This window comes from Crocodylus siamensis, chromosome 2, assembly GCF_052110815.1.
Source record: "Crocodylus siamensis isolate JL-2025a chromosome 2, ASM5211081v1, whole genome shotgun sequence".
In the NCBI taxonomy this organism is placed as follows: domain Eukaryota; kingdom Metazoa; phylum Chordata; order Crocodylia; family Crocodylidae; genus Crocodylus; species Crocodylus siamensis.
The window spans coordinates 261,808,538-261,824,172 of record NC_143396.1 but is presented as its reverse complement, the minus strand read 5'-3'; positions in this window follow the sequence as shown (position 1 = coordinate 261,824,172).

The window sequence follows — 15,635 nt, the reverse complement described above, 5'->3', positions numbered from 1 at the left end:
CATGGTTTGCAACCTCCATTGTAACCACATCCATGCCATGCAGGTGTTACCAGTTAATGTCCAAATAGGGTCCTTGGCCCCAGTCAGTCTGCTACCTCAGTTCAGTGAGCACTTGACCCAGTCTAATAATTCAGTTTAGTGGGCACCCAGCTGCAGTCCAAGAGCTTGGTTAAGTGGGTCCCTGGCCCCAGTTCACTCCCACCCTAGTGTGCACTCCACCCCAATCCAAACCCTGGCCACATTTCAGTTCCCATATGCTTAAGAACCTCAACTGGCCATTAGCCACTCTGTTCAATATGGAGCTCTTCCTGGGCTCTGTGCTTTAAGAACATCTGTTGGTCTTCAGGCCCCAGCTCAAGGAGTTCCCCCTCCTGGCTTCTGTGCTCTTAAGGGTTTCAACTAGCTCTCAGGCCCCTTCTAGGAGGCAGCTGCCTTTGAGCCCCTAGGCTCTTAAACCCCTGGTGTTCTTTTGGCCCCAGTCCACCTTTCTTGGGGTCTAGCTTCCACCTCACTGGCCCTGGATCTGGCCCTGTCTGTTCCAAAAAGGGTACTCACCAGCTCTAAACCGGTCTGCAAGATCCCCAAATGCTCACAGGCAGCCAAAGTAGGACCCCCTCCACCCCTTCAGTCCTAAATCTGGTCCTCTGTAATAAACTCCAACCAAAAAGCAAGTCCTCAGGCTATAACAGAAGGCATCAGCCTTCTGCCAGCATAACAAAAACAAACTCCCCACAAGCGCCAGGTCCTTGCTCCTCCTGACTGGCTGTTCTTAGTCACTCAGTCTCAGTTCCCCTCCATGGGGATCACCTTCCCCAAGATGAAGGCCCCTGCTAGTCTTAGCCTAGTTATATCATCAAGAAGCTTCACCTCTGCCAGTCAGGTACTTCCCTGTGCAGGTTCTTTCCATTAGGCTCACAAGCTGGCTCCTCTCTCCTCCATTCTGACTTTAGTCTCAGGGACTATCACTGCACCCTCAGCACTGCAGCAAGTGCCCTGCCACACCAGATGTTTTACCCTGCTGCTTGCCTGCTCTGGGTCTCTGCAATATGCTAGTCCTCTGCTGCTCAGCCTCTACAGTCTCCTGATAGGCAGTTGCTAGCATCTGAGGTTCCCTGTGTCCATTTACTATCCTGTAAATAACAGGGCATTCTTAAGCCTCTGTTACAATTGGCTTCAAGAAGATCGGAGAACATTTTTGGATAATGTCAAGCCCTTGGCTTGATGAGTGAACACATTTAAGGGAAGTTAGGATATGCAGATTCAGACTTGTCCTGAATGAAGGAAGCCTCCTGCTCCCTAGACAGGTGGCCTAACTGCTAAGGTGTTGGTCTAAAAACAGGACGGCCAAGCTCCTCCATTTATTTTCAGGTATACAATGCAGGGCAATTCTGTCATGCCATTTATAAACTAGATGCCCAAAACTGCAATTTTGCAGCTACGTATGACTAGTGTGGCCTGTAAAATGAAATAGGGTTTCGCTACAAGAAGTATTTGAGTTCACCATTTAATACAATCTGTGCATGTGCAGTTTTTAGGCATCTACATTATGCAATGCCAGTAAAACAGCCTGGTAAGAGATTAAAATCCTTACACATCTCCATTTTCACTCAGTACTCAACTTATACTCAAACTTAGTACACAGCTAAGTTTGTCACACTGCACATGCTTGGCAGAGATCTAGGATGAGCTCTGAGGTGTCCAGCTCCATTTATGCTCCGTTACAATTCAGTTTCATTTTGGAGGTCAATAAATATTGCATCAGGTTCTTTTGTAATATCAGTCAGTGAAACCCCGCCACCCAAAAGAAAAAAAAAAAAAATCAACCCCATGGCTTGGGGCATTCTGACACTTCTCAACGTCATTATGCTAGTATCACTCTTTGCCCAAATGACTAGTGGTTAAGGGTATGTATAGCCATTTGGGGAGGTTAGATTGAGTTTAAAAAAATGGCCACCCAATCCAAGGTAGATTGGGATGGAGGATAACTGGGGAGTTTAGGGGGCAAGCTGGCTTGGAGGGGGGGTCATGGCGCAGGTAAAGTCTGCAGGAGACATTGCATGGGGCAGATGGCATCTGCAGGGAGGATCAGGGGGGAAAGCATAGTCTGCAGGGGAGATTAAGAGGGTGGGCAGGGTCCATGGGGTGGGTCAGTGGGATGAGGAAGGCTGGTGAGGTTGGGGGGTCAAGGGGGCTGGAGGGATGAAGAGGTCTCTCCCACAACCCCTGGACACGGGCTATTTTTAGCCACCCCCTCAGAAGAATAACCAACCTGTGAAAACTTTCCCCTCCCCACCATCCTTTCCAGCCCTCTGTTTTATTCTACATTCTAGCACAGGATAAACAGAAGTGCCATATGCTCCAAACTGCTTCTGCTCTTTATCTGCACCAAAAATATCCAGGCTATATTCCACCATTAGGCATGTATGTGGACTTAAGTGTATAAGTCAAGTCCATGGCTGTGTCCCTGAAAAAATGTAAATTTGAAAACTTGTTGGGTTCTCCTCCTCTTTACTGCTTTTCTGCGACTTAGTCATGCATATAAATTGGAAGTTGTTACAAAAGTAGACGTGTTAATAGATTTTCAAGGATACGAACAGGGTAGAACAGAATTGCACTTGGATGTCTACATCCCCTTATATGCCTAATGGATACAACAGAAATTAGCTTCTCCTCTCAGATGGAATAAAAAAAATAATGTGCAAACCTCTCCTGATATGAAAAAAGAAAAACACGCTAAAAAAGTGGGAACTAGAGGCTGGGTTCTCCAAAGAGATGCTCTGGCACCTGACTAGAGCATTGCTATGCTTGAACTCTTCCCCTGCTGGTCCATCATGCTGCCTCAGCATCCTGGGGGAAATAGGAATAGGGCAAGGCTGCAGCAGTTGGACCCAGGCTTTGTCCCCAGTATGTAGGGAAGTGAAGGTGGGGGCAATTGTGGAGGTAAGGGACATTATGTGTGTGCTTGTGGGAGGACTGTGTGGGGGTGGGTCCCTGTGATCACCAGAACCAAATAAATTAATAAGCACAAATATGTGCTTCTTGGAGGCATTTGGAACTTTTGTCTAATATGAAGCTTGTATTTTTGTAGCCTGCAAATGTAACTTGTAACTGTTTGTGGAACTGACTAGGCCTCAAAGACAAAGCCACAGCTGTAAAATTAGCTGACCTAATAGTTCTCTCTCACTCAGAATTTAGCCTTGATGATGATAAAAACTGGATTCAACTGACTAGCTTATCCGGTACATTTCAAGAAAGAACATCTCAAAAAAGCATAGTCAGAGAGTTCTGAAGGGGCTGGATTTAGGCGTGATAATGTTAATTTCAAACCTGAAGATGCTGTGTTGCAATTTGCTTATTGGATAAACTCAAGCTGGGGCAGTAACTTATTATAATGATTTCTAACACCTTTTAACCCCATAGGATAACAGCTAAAGTAATATTATGACTGGCTATATAACTAAAAAATTAGCATGATTAGAATATAAAAGAACACATGTCATAGTAACCCTCGGGAAGGACGGAACAGAAGGGTCATTGCTGTGCCATACCCCCACAGATCTCTCTTACTCCCTGTGAGAGTGAGGACCAGCTCCTGACTGAGGGGCTTCCACCAGTTCTCCTTCAGGCAGCCCAGTTCAGAGACATCTGACTTCGCTGATTCAACTTGACATGCATCTTCTAACCGAGGGACTATCGATAAGTTACTAACCAAGTGGAAACTCTTGGCTAATTTCTTTATCTGTTTTATTATCACTGTCAATTTTAATCTGTATTGTTATGTTGTCTGTTTATTAGCTTAATCTTTTTATTAACTAGTATATATGCAAACTATATATTTTGTGGTCATAAGTAAAATTCATTCCTTTTTGTAAGTGAAACTTGTCATTTCTTTCCTTTCCAACATCACCTCCTCGATCCTGAACCAAAAAGCCAATTATAAATTTATTAGCCAAGGCTAATAAAGTTGCAGTGCTCAGTCAGTCTACAACTAAATCGATATACTTACAGTGCCCAGATGGCCTGTGACAGGTCCCCTGCCTGCCCCCCACACAGCCCTCCCCCGAAGCACCCATCTGGGTGCTCAGGGCCCGCTACTGGCGGAGCTCCCCCCTGCATAGCATGGCACGGCCCTGGCCCCTGTGCCTGGCTCAGGTGCATGCACTTTTGGGCAGGACCAGGCCACACTTGCTGTCGCCCAGGGTCATGATACTGCATATAGGAGCTGTGCACTTTTGGGCTGGGCTATGTCCTTTCTCCAAGGAGCTGGCCTGGCTGGACAACATGCAGGGAACTTGGAGGCAGCACCCAGCCCAGTCTGAGGATACGTGGCCCCCTCCAAGCTGTGCCAGGACCCTGGGTGATGACAAGAGTGGTCGAGTCCTGCCAGAAGGTGCACAGCCCTGTGCCTGCACCACGGGGCACAGGCAGCACTGGGCCCCAGGCAGCTACGGCCATGTTGCACCATGTGGAGGCTCTGCCAGTATTGGGCCCTGAGTGCCCTGACAGCTACTGTTGGGATGGGAAGGGGGGAGAGGAGAGGGACTGTGTGCTGTGTGTGTGGGGGACCCAACCCTCCCAAGCAGTCCTCCTCCCCCAACACAGTTCCCCCACAATGCACCCACAAGGCCCTCACCCCCAAGCCCTCCCCACAAACCCTACAAGCCCCCACAAGCCCCACATGCTGTGTGCCCAGCCACCAGGCAGGATGGGATCTGCTGGCAGGAGCTGCAGCTGCAGGGGAAACTGCCACACTGCAGCCCTACATCGTGTCCACACCAGTGCTGGGACATGAGGCCCCAGCCTAGGGGGGAATCCTTGTCCCAGGAAACACTTAGGTTTGTGATGAGCTGGACAGGGAGAGACAGATATATCTAGATCTAGATATGGTGGTCAGGGAAGGGGGAAAGCTATGTATAGGGGAGTCAGGCTTAGAAACCCCTGCCTGCTAGAGCCTGTGATGGAGAAGGCCAACTTAGAAGGGAAGGTGCTTGCCCAGCCCAGTCCCTGAGCCCCAGTTATGGCATGGGGATCACTGGGCCTAGGCACAATGCAGGGATCAGAACAGCAAGGCCTGGCACTACTCAGAGCCACAAAGCAGCCAGAGGAGCAGCTGCAGCTGGACACATCCTTGTGCTGGGATGGAGCTGCTGTTGGGAGGGATCATTCCTCTTCCCCCTCTCACTCTCCCTTTGTAATGCCTAATTACTGAGTTGAAAGCACTCAGCAAACAGCTGGGGGTGCTCAAATCAAGAAAATCTGGTGAACTGGTTAATGAAAGTGGGCTTGTGTAGTGATAGCCAGCAATACATATTAGCCAGTATAGTACATTTTTTACAGGCCTGCATGGCGCATAAAGACTTTGTAGCACTACCAGTAAAAATAAGAGCACGTTCTATTGAAGATGAGCAAGAGTTACAAGAGGCACTGTTTGAACTATTCCACTCAGGTGTGCAATTAGAGGTGTTGTATTTTGACAAAGTTCAACAGAAAGATGAGAGACTGGAGTCTTATATCCAAAGGAAGAAACTGCTGTTTGAAGCCATCCGAGCAAAATTGTTCCAAATTTTGACAATGATGAATTTCTGAAGTGATTGGTAAACATCTTCATAAAAGGTCTAAATTAGGGGTGTGCAAAATGGGCCACATTCAATTTGGCTTAGGATTTGGCCCAAGTCCATGACAGTGATTCAATTCGTTGATTTAGATCTTTGTCCCCTATTCCATTCGGCCCAATCCAAAGATTTGATGTTGATTCGGAGAATCAGCGATTCAGCCAAACACAGCTTTAAATCTTTTTCTACATACCTCGAGGTACCAGGCATGGCTTGTGAACATTGCAGTGGTGGGGCAGATGGAGTGTCCATCCCACAGGAGCACTGGGGCGGGGAGGGGGCACGGCTGCAGGCTCAGTGGCGAACCTGGAAGTACTTCTGGTCCACTTCCAGGTCTACCACGGAGCACACAGGGGACCCCCCCCCCCCGCCTCCCCAGCTCCATGATTGGCCATGAGGACCTCAAGTGCCCCCCAAGACCTAGAAGACACCAGTCACTGAGCCGGGGCTGGACCAGAAGTGAACTGGAAGTGCTTCTGGTCCACTTCTGGGTCTGCTGCTGAAAGTGCTGAGGAGCCCCCTGTGCTCCTGTGGGATTCTCCATCTGCCCCAGCATCACAGCATTCATGAGCCACCTGGTACCTTGAGGTATGTAGAAAAAAACTTTTAAATCTGTGTCTATATTTGAATTGATTCAGAGAGATTAAAGGGTCTCCTGATTCGATTTGGATTTGGAGATTCAGTCACCAAATTAAATCAGGGACCAAAGCTTTGCACAGCCCTAGTCTAAAGTTGTATCTCGGGGCAGGATGGAAGAATTCAACCTGTAATGAAATTAAGGAAGTGGCAGCAGAAGCATATCAAGCCTTGGAAAATAATAAAAAAGGAAAAATAGAGCAATCCAGATGAAGAATCTCCTGAATCAGACACCCAGAAGGAAGAATAACAGAAATAATAAGAATAGGAAATGTGAACAGGTTCAATCAGATAGTGCAGATATGGAAAAGGAAAATGTTTTCAGGAAAAGAAGTAAACATACTAAAATCATCATAGTATCATTCAAGGAAAAGAAAGATAAACATTGTTCCAGCTCAGGGATGGAGTCAGATGCACCAGAGGATAGGGAGTGGAAGCCCTGCAAGAGTTTTCCAAAGGGGAATGATAATCATTCCCAGGGTACTTCAGAGCCCTCTTTAAGATCGCTCCTCTTTAAGGAGGCTTTGAAGTATTATGATTTTGCCATGACTGATAGAGTTAGTAATGCACAGTTACTAGAGGTACCTGTAAAGAAGGAATGGAAACACAAGCACGACAAACCACACTGAAAGGGCTCCTCTCTGCCCCAGTCTGTTGCCTGTTCTCAATCAGATTACACCAACCCAGTATTTTCTTTCATTCCAGCACCACTGATTGGATTGTCCCATCAAAGCTGGTAAGATTGGTTGAACTGAAGTTGAGTGACTGGGGCTGACCTATCATACAGGCAGTGCTCCTGGATGGGAAGAAAATGCTGAGGCATGAAGCCACCATGTTGGTGGATATGGGTACTGCAGTTTCTCTCATTTCGGATGAAATTTCCCCGTTCTACAATTGGGAAGTGAGTATGTGGAACAATCCTGAGGGATTTAATATAACAAACTCCCAAATTGGATTCTCTGTACCCAAAAGTTTTGGACTGGAAAGGAAAATTGGGAAGGGAATCATTCAGTCTTGCCCAATTGTCCGGGGTAGGGATAACTGACAGTGACATCTTCACTAAATTTGGGGTAATAATTGACCACCCAAATTACTGCTTGTGGAAAATGATCAAGTCCTTGATAGAGCAAGACATCATTGTAGAAGTGCAAGCCAGGCGTAATGCAGCGTAGCTTGTGTGGGAATCAGATGGGGTCACTTGGCATCTTACCACCGACTACTGATACTGATCACTGAGTCAAGGGAGACTACCATTAGCACCTGTGGTTGCATGATACCCAGAAGTAATGGCCCACATTGCATATGGTGAAGTATGGTTTACTATGTGGGATATTAACAATGCATTTTTGTACTTACAACCTGGATAAGAGGTGTTGGCATAAGTTTGTCTTCACAATCCAAGCCACGCAATACACATTGAAGCATCTACTTCAAGGATTTCCCTGTGCCACAGATATGTTGTACAAATCTGGAAGACATTACCTGAAGAAGATAAAGACTCTGTAATCTCTTATGTTGATGGCATCTTAATTACAGCTAGAACCAGAAATCAGCGTATTGAAAGAACACAGACAGTGTTAAAAATCATCCAAAAGATGAAGTTTATGGTTAATCTAGCCAAAGCCCAGATATGTCAGGACACTGTTCATTCTTTAGGGTTGGAATTAAATTCCAGGGGCGTATGTCCCAACACTAGTACTATTCAACTGATTCGGAATCTGCCTGTGTCAGAAGATGCGACTACTCTGTGATCATTTTTGGGTTTAGTTGTATTTCTCTGCAATTTTATCGAAGACTTTGCAACTAAAGCTGAGCCTTTGTACCATTTACTGAAGAAGGATGGGGCATGGAAGCCATCTTCTATGGAAGCAGAGGCTATCAACTATCTGAAAGAGTATGATTAAGGCACTGGCATTATTATTTCCTGATGTGTCAAAACCCTTCACGCTAGAGTTGGCTTCTACAACTGACGGGATTAGCGTGATTTTGTCCCAAGATCCCAGAAGTGGGAGATGACCAGTAGCATATGGATCAAGAGCTCTTACCAAAGTAGAATGGCAATTCTCCTTGTGTGAAAAGGAGATTCTTGCACTTGTGGGGGCTCTCAACAAGTGAGGGTATTTAGTCAGTCTCACGCCTATCACATTGTAGACGCATCATTTTCTGATTAAATATACAATCAATGGAAAGATTAAGGACTCAGTCATCTCATCACTGAGAATAGCACAAAGGATGTTGGCATTATTACATCATAATAATCAGATTGAAAATGTAACCACACCACCTGTAATGCCATACAGAATCATTGTCGATAGTCCATAATTAGATTCAGATTTCATAACTGATCATGAGTGTACACTTGACTGTCCCAAGACCTAAACTATTAGCATCTTAACAGCAGGTTTGGAATATGTACCCGAGGAGCTGCGGAAGCTGGATGTGGTTTGTTTTACTGATGATAGCTCCCCTACTATGTGAATGACAGAGCATATGTGCTATGCCACAGTACAGATGAATGCTGAGACTAGAATCATAAGATCACTTGTGTAATCAATGGTAAATTTAATTTTACCTTTGCTCAGGCAGCTGAACTAGTGGCTGTTATCATGGCTATTGAAAATACTCCTGATACTACCACCATGGGAATATTTTCTGATAGTGACTGGGTTGTGTGGGCTTTGTCGGATTGGCTACCTGTATGGCAAAGTCAGGATTATCGCACCTCAGATGGTCAGGTGGTGAAATACATCAAGCTTCCTGCATATTGCAGCACAATAGATGCTAGTAGAAACTCTCCAGTGTGCTTAGGTAAAGTGAAAGTCCATCAGAAGAGCAGAATCGTGGCAATGTTAAATGGACAGGCTGACCAATGTGCTAAGCAAGGAGCATTCCTAAGCCATGAATGGAAACTGCCTGGCACAGCTAATGCTTGTCCTGTGTCCAAGATCTTGCCTGGTCCTGGTTCAGTTGATTTGACTGAGCTTCAGAAACAGAACCCTTCTATCACTAAATTAATTGAGACTGGCCAACATAGAAGACGTTGAATGTGGCAGGAACCTTCAGATTTAGTGATGACTCAGTGCTCAGGCTTGTCACTAGTGAGTCGCCCTGGAGGCAGTTTGGGTTGATTTAATCAAACTGGCATATAGTAGAGGTAACTTTGGGTTGGACAAGATGGTGAGCCTGCTTCTACGAGTCATGTGATGGTCTGGTCTCGTGTTGCATGTCCAAGAGTTTATTAACAGTTGTCTAGCCTGTGCAATCAGCAATGCCAATCCACAGGCCAAGAACGGTCCACTGCAACATAGATGGATCATGGGTCCCTGACACATGATCCAGGTCGATTTTATAGGTCTTTTACCCATCACCCAATGTGGGAATAAAAATTGTTTGGTCATCATTGATACCTTCATGAAATGGATGGAAGCTTTTCCCATGAGAGCCTGTTTAGCTCTAGCCATGACAAAGATTCTAATCACTGAGGTGTTTACTCATTGGGGAATGCCTGTCATCAGAGTCAGACCAAGGTCCTCATTTTGTAGGAGAGATTATGAAGCAAATGTGTAAGGCTTTTAATACAAAGCAACACCTATACATTGCATAAAACCCACTTCGAGTGTACAAACTGTACTATCAAGACAGCCTAAAGAAAGGTGATTAACAATAATGGCAAAGATTGGGACATATGCCTGACACTGATTTTGATGGTATGGTGACATCACATGGGCACATGCCACACCTGGGTAATATAGGATGAGAAATGAGGATGCTTGAATCCTGAGTTTCCTGGAGTGGAAACTAATGCATTTTGAATACGATTAAGATAGAAATACGCTATTAGCTACTGTACGCAACATCATAGATGCACAGGTTGAAAGTATTCACCCAATCATAGGTATTGATTTATTCATCTCTCAATCACTATTTATGCCAAATCTGAAGATCCAATGGGTCAAGAAAGAGTTTAATAATGACACTGACCAGATAGGGGTTTATCCCATAGATGTAAGTCTATGCACTGTCCGAGAAGGACTGGGTTATCTCTGTGAGGGAATTCATCATCCCAAAAAGGACCCATGTCTGCATTCTTTAATGGTTTTCATGAATGTCAGTTCACTATATTCCCAGAAAATAAGATGAATACTACAGTTTATGCCGTAAACAATGTGTTTGTGTAATCACCTGGTGTGATTATGTAATGTTGAACCATTGGTTTGAGGTAAAAATGATCTGGCATAATAGAACTTTGTGTGCATGTCTAACCACACATGTAATATATATAAATAAAAATAACAGTGACCAATTATAATTGGGAGACTGTAAACTTTTTGGACACTTTTGCTAAGATAGTGGATCACCAGTGGTGGGAAACCCTATTGGGATAGAGTCCCAATGTAACTGAGGTTCAGAATCTGGCCTTCTACCTGGTTGTTGAAATGATGATTGGTCAAGTATGTCTGGGTATAGCGAGTGTAGTGACTAAACTTTGGATGTGTATATGAGGCTACGGATGTGGAAATTGTAAGTGAGTAAAATAAGTTTTAACGAGTATAAGTGACAGTACGTGATACCTGTTGTTGCTATTTTAATGCCCACCAGTTCATATCAAGTTGTGTTGTATTTAGGTAATAAGAAGGAATCAAACAGGTGTTCCCTGATTTTTCCGGCCCCATCCAGAGTGAGATATGAGGTTGCCATAATGTTTGGGCATGGTATTCTCGAGGAGAGGTGTGAAAACATGACTCAGACCTGCATACTATCCTGGTGATACCTTGCAGATTACACATGAAAAGTATAAAGGAGAGGACTGTTGAGAGAGAAAATGGGTTGTTTCCCTGGGTCTCTTCCCTCCAGCTGTGCATAGCACATAAGGTAGAGCCCTCTACTCTGGCTGGTAAGTGTCACTCATTCCCTTTCCCCTCCTTTCTTCGGTCCTGTTTCCTTCCCAGCATGGCCAATGAAGACCCAAAGCAGCTGCCCAAGGTGCAGACAGCATCTAAGTGACAGGAGCCAAGTTTAATAAACTAATCTTTTCTCCACAATAAAGTTCAGCCCATCCTTAGAGTTTATGTTGTTAGATAAGGATTAGGTTATAAGAATAGCTATATAGATTTAGGTTGATAGGGGAAAAGAATTGTTAGCGTTTGTTAACTCAACAGAGTGATTGGGGTTTACTGTTTATTTAATTGTTTACTTACATATTTTGAATAAACCCTGAATTAGTTTCATTTATATACCCGTGTGAGCATTCTTATTATTAAAGCCCAATTAATTAACAGGGCTACTTGCCCTTAAGAGCTTATTAAGTCCAGGTCCAACAGGTAGAGTGTGTAGGGGCCAATCTAGGTTGGGACTTTAGCAGTCCAGCTGGTACAAGGGGCTAGTGTCCTCAGATACCAACTGGCTGGGCCTCAGAAGCTCTTAAGGGCAAGTAGCCCTGAGCTGCTCACTAGGGCAGCTTTTTATACATCTCCCCCTAGCTGAAGATGGAGGAGGAACTGGGCAGTGTCAGTTTGCCCCAAGTGGCACAATTTGCCCCATACCAAAGTGCAAGTTCAGGCACATGTGCTGAGGCAGAAATCTCTGGCAAAAATTTGTGCCGCTGCTATTTGAGCTGCTGCAAGCATACAGGCTTGCATGTGTGAATGTGCCCACAGAGTTCAACCAGCAGCTGAGCTGGACTTACATGATCTCAGTTATGAATGTGTGTGTCTACATTCCACCTAAATCTTACTTTAGATGTCTAAATCCTTTCTTATATCTAGCCCTAAAAACCTTTTCACTGCAAGAAGGAATTGCATCAATGATTAAGCCAGGTTTAATGCAAGCAGGTGTCATGCAAGACCACCCAGCATGGTCGCTGCCTCTGGATCTGCCTTAAAGTTTGCCTGCTATTCCAATGGTCTTTAAAACAGACTGCAAACCAGTAACTCTGAATTATTTTGTAATGATTGGCAGTTGGCAGAGACACATGGCCATTACTGGCTGAGAGTACCCAAAACTAATTTTCATGTCTCTTATATACAGGTCTCAGGAGTTGGAAAGCTAGTATACTAAATCACTACACTGTCAAGCCCCCTTATTAAGTTGCAGCCCATGAAAAAGTTAACATGAATGCCAGAAAAGCCAGGAATACATTAAAGGCAAAACTATAGCATTTAGCAGCTGGCCTGAATAGGAGTAGGGTCTGTGTAGAGCTGCAGCGTATGGAAACCAGAGTTACGTCCCAAGTCACCTGTAATACCCAGAGACTGCATACACTGCACTGGTCTGATCAATCGTAGAAGGGTCTCTGTGGACTAGTGAAGAGAATAGGTGGAGTTACATATACTCCAAAAGAGCAGTCTTTGGAGTTCTTGGATTGTAATTATGATAGGGCCTAATGAGCTTCTTCTTTTGATATCCTGTGTAGAGACCTGACCCTACCTATTAATCTACATAAAATCACATCATAATTTTCCGAATTAAATAAACTATATAGTCAACATTTTTAAACTTATACGTATCTAAAATAAGGCATTGGTAGCTCTGGGTAGGTAGCCAAATAAAATCCCCAGTGTTTCAAAAATGGGCCTAACTTCTAGATTGTTATACAGGAGTATGTATGATCTTTTTGTTATATCTCTTGGAAAAGCTCAGAGATCAATGATAGTCATAAATAGAATCAATAAAGAATCTACAATATTTGGTTCCAATAGAGGGAACCCTGATGAGGATATAGTTGGAAACATCACTTGAAAAATGTATTCTCAGTTTACAAATATGAAGCATCTTTAGAAATCTGTATGAGGTCTTCCCAGCTAAAGGGTTTCTTTGCAGACTCCAGTGGTATCATCAAATACAAAAGCTGTTTGTGTTTTCATTTTGGTATTTTCATTTGCTTTCCATATTTGTATGGTGAAAAAGCAAGCGAGCTGCTGGCTTGGAAGAAAGGCCCCGTTTCTAGAGATGCTGCACTCCTGCTTTTCCTGATAAAGTCAGTAGAAATTGGGGCGCTTAACACCTCAAGAATAAAATTAAAGGGGAGAAGTCACAGCTCTTAAGTCAGTAACAAGCCTCTGATTGACTTTAATCCAATAGTTCACCTTGGGGTTTCAGAAGTTCAGCATCCAAAAATTAAAAGGAGCCTCATTTAGAGAGTGTAGCAAAACCCCCAGTTTTTCTTTTCTTTTTTTAATTTAAAAATATTACTTTTTTAATATTCCTTTTCCCCTAACCATTTCTGACTTTCTTGCTACCCTCTCTATCCCTTATAAGTGATTACAAGTAGTACTAGGTAAGTTCTTGTATGCTATTATTGTAATAAGCCCCCTTTTATATTGTAAATAGTGTTATGTTCTGTTTCTATTGATTTTTACTGTTTTATATTGTATTATATTGTATTCCTATCATTTGTACATTGATTTTTATTGTTTCATATTAACATCGTAAGATTTAGGCCTGCAATGTGGGTTGGCGTGAGTGATATTAAGTATCCATTTTGTGTGTCAGGTTCCCATCTTGTCCCCATGCCCTGTTATGCATGTATGTTTCAATTATGACTCATGCTTAAATCTGTAATCTCTCCCATGCAAATTGGTTTTCCTTGAATGCCTGAAGCAAAAAACTGAATGGATGAAACACAATGATAGCAGGATCCCCTACTAAATCACCCCACCATCAAAACCGATACATGGACCAACAACCCAGTCATTGGAACCACCCTTAGCATTCAAGAAACAAAAGATGAGGGAACTCATCATTGTGCAAAGGCTGCACATGCTCAGTGTGAACATCTGGAACCCTCTGGAGCAGGGCTGACATTGCCTGGACACGCCCTCCCCAAAGGAGATCAGAGGTAGTCTGCCCCATAAAAAGGGGTAGTGAAGACCGACTCCTTGGGATGCCATCTTCACATGGACCAGACCTGCTGCATGTCACACGCTACCCATCAACCCAGAGGTCCTGCCGGCGACCCCCCTCTGGACAACACCTGCTGGAGAAAGACCCTGACTGGCCACCAAGGACCCCCTCCCAGCCTGGATAGATAGTTATCACCCCCATCCTCTCTTCAACCAAGGACTTGGACTCTGTTTCTCTTCCCTACGTGGACTTGAACCCTTCCACTGAGTCTCTTTCTCCTGCTACCATCATGCAAGTGTGTGGGAAATCAAGCTGTACAGCACAGTGTTCATTTAATAAAACCGTTATTTGCGCCCCTGAGTTGGGTTTTGCTTTACTACGGTTCCAGCCCTGCTCCAATCTCTGCTCCTCGCCCCTCTAACTTCTGTCTCATTTCTCCCTCTCCTGCTTCTGACTCACCACTACCTCCAACACCTGCCCCATGCTCCTGTGGCTCCAGCCATCCTGAGCTCCTCTCTGCATGCAAACCCCTGTTTCTTTGCTATTGTCTTGTCCCCACTGCCTTTTCCCCTGATCTCTACCACTGCTATTGCCCAGTCCCCACTCTCTTTTTCCCTGATCTCTGCCACTTGCTCTTTAGTAACAAGCACCCCAAGCACAGGTATCACAGGTACCAACACACATACACACACTGTCACCTGTGTTACCTGTCCGCTCCATGTTTTTGGGGAACCCTGACACAGGACACAGACTGTCTGACTCACAAAGAATCACCATCCCCCCCCCTCACCTAAACAGAAACTGATTAAGATGCAGTGTGAGACACACCTAAAACCCTCCAGATAAGGGTGACAAAAGTGCAACAACTGCCCTATGTCTCATTTGCATCTGAGATGGGACCAGATGACCATTCATTTACATGAGAGATTGAGAACAGAAAACCTGAAGCAGAGACTGCAGTGAATTCTGGGATCAGCAAAGCAGGGGAGCACTGCATGATAGGGAATCTGTGCTCCAAATGCTAATCAACCCACACACCCAGCTCAGCATTTATCAGACCAGTTCTAATCTGGATTTACAAAGCACTTTTCCCTCCCCCCCCCACACACACCTCTAAGTAAATGTAAGTTTATTGGGCATCTCGGGCCGTACATTCCCGGGTCCCACTATGGAAGGCCTATGTAAACTTAATTGGCTACAACTCGGTTGCCGGGTTAGGGAATGCTGAAGCAATAGACCGAGTCAGAGGGGGTATGGGCAACATTTGAACAATGGTACAGGGTTCATCACAGCGTCCAGCCCATTGGAGCCCTGTCCACAAGTGTTGTCATACTTTTCCCGAGATGACTGGTGGAAGTCCTCTCCACAACAGGTTATGAACACTCTAATAATTGCCTTAAGCCTGTTAAAAGACTATAATAAGATCTGGAAAAGTCATGCTAAGCTGAGGCTTGTTCACAGCAAGTAAAAATCCAAAAACCCTGATGCTGCAATCTATTGTTTCTGAAGGCACCAGGAGATATCAATAGGAATGTCAACCTGGCT